Source organism: Vulpes lagopus, chromosome X (genome assembly GCF_018345385.1).
Source record: "Vulpes lagopus strain Blue_001 chromosome X, ASM1834538v1, whole genome shotgun sequence".
Classification (NCBI taxonomy): Eukaryota; Metazoa; Chordata; class Mammalia; order Carnivora; family Canidae; genus Vulpes; species Vulpes lagopus.
Genome location: NC_054848.1, coordinates 75,515,758 through 75,517,104, shown reverse-complemented (window position 1 = coordinate 75,517,104; position 1,347 = coordinate 75,515,758). Strand labels below are relative to the sequence as shown.

The window sequence follows — 1,347 nt, the reverse complement described above, 5'->3', positions numbered from 1 at the left end:
CTTATGTTTTTCTCTAAATGTATTACTATAATCTGAAGCACTATCTCTCCTAGACCCCCTACAAAATACTAAGGGACATCCCCATCATTCACTTCAAGCTTCTGCCGCAAAGATCCTGCCCCTTCTCACCCTCATCAAGAGGAGTTTTGCTTCTCTGTCTCCTAGATATTTGTATTCCGTTAGAGTCATCAGGCCTCAGTCATCCATATTTGTGAATTAGATGCTGCTTGCCATGACAGAATGACCACATCCAATGCTTCTCATCCAGATTTTATACTATGTATTTTTGTTTGCTTACTTTTAAAATATTCTTTAGAGCTCCTTTGCTCAGGCCTGTGGCTCTGGCAGGATGGGCAAATGTCCCAGTATTCCTACTGCCAGGAAGCTCCATAGCTACTGATGAGATCAGGAGTGGCATGATAAATAATACTAGAAAGCCCATTTGAGCACAATCTTGAAGGCCAACCCTTTTGAAGGCGCTGTCCGGGCAAAGGGAATTGTCTTGGAAAAAGTAAGGGTTGAAGCCAAAGAGCCAAATTCTGCCATCAGGAAGTGTGTCAGGGTCCACATGACCAAGAATGGCAAAAAAAAAAAAAAAATCACAGCCTTTGTACCTAGTGATGGTTGTTCGAATTTTATTGAGGAAAAGGATGAGGTTCTGGTTGCTAGATTTGGTAACAAAGGTCTTGCTGTTGGTGGCATTCCTCGAGTACATTTAAGGTTATCAAAGCATCAGAGAAGGACAATCAGTATATGGTTTCATTCATACGGGGAATATAAAAAAATAGCGAAAGGGATTATAGGAGAAAGGAGAGAAAATGAGTGGGAAAAATCAGAGAGAATGACAAAACATGAGAGACTCCTAACTGTCGAAACCAACAAGGAGTAGTAGAAGGGGAGGTGGGTGGGGGGATGCAGTGACTGGGTGACAAGCACTGAGGGGGGCACTTGATGGGATGAACACTGGGTGTTATACTATATGTTGGCAAATCAAACTCCAATAAAAAAGTACATTAAAAACGTAGACAATGTCTCTCACTTGGCCTTATACAAAGGCAAGAAGGAAAGACCAAGATCATAAGTTTTGGTGGTGAAAACATTACAAAAAATAAATTTTCATATGCCAAAAAATAATAAATAAATAAATAAATAAATAAATAAATAAATAAATAAATAAATAAATATTCTTTTGAAAGAAATAAGGGTTATATGAATCTCTCAAACCTATTGCCCTAGGAAGACTGTAATTCATTGACAATGAAGATACTAGTCCCCAACTTTGTGTAAACAATTCAAGAAAAATAGAGGATGGACAAAATGAACAGAAGATCTAATATAGAATTTGGC

General features: G+C 38.3%; 1 pseudogene; it reads left to right on the top strand.

The window, feature by feature from the left end:
• Positions 1 to 349: 349 nt before the first annotated feature.
• Positions 350 to 1,081, top strand: LOC121483397 (annotated as a pseudogene).
• Positions 1,082 to 1,347: the final 266 nt, after the last annotated feature.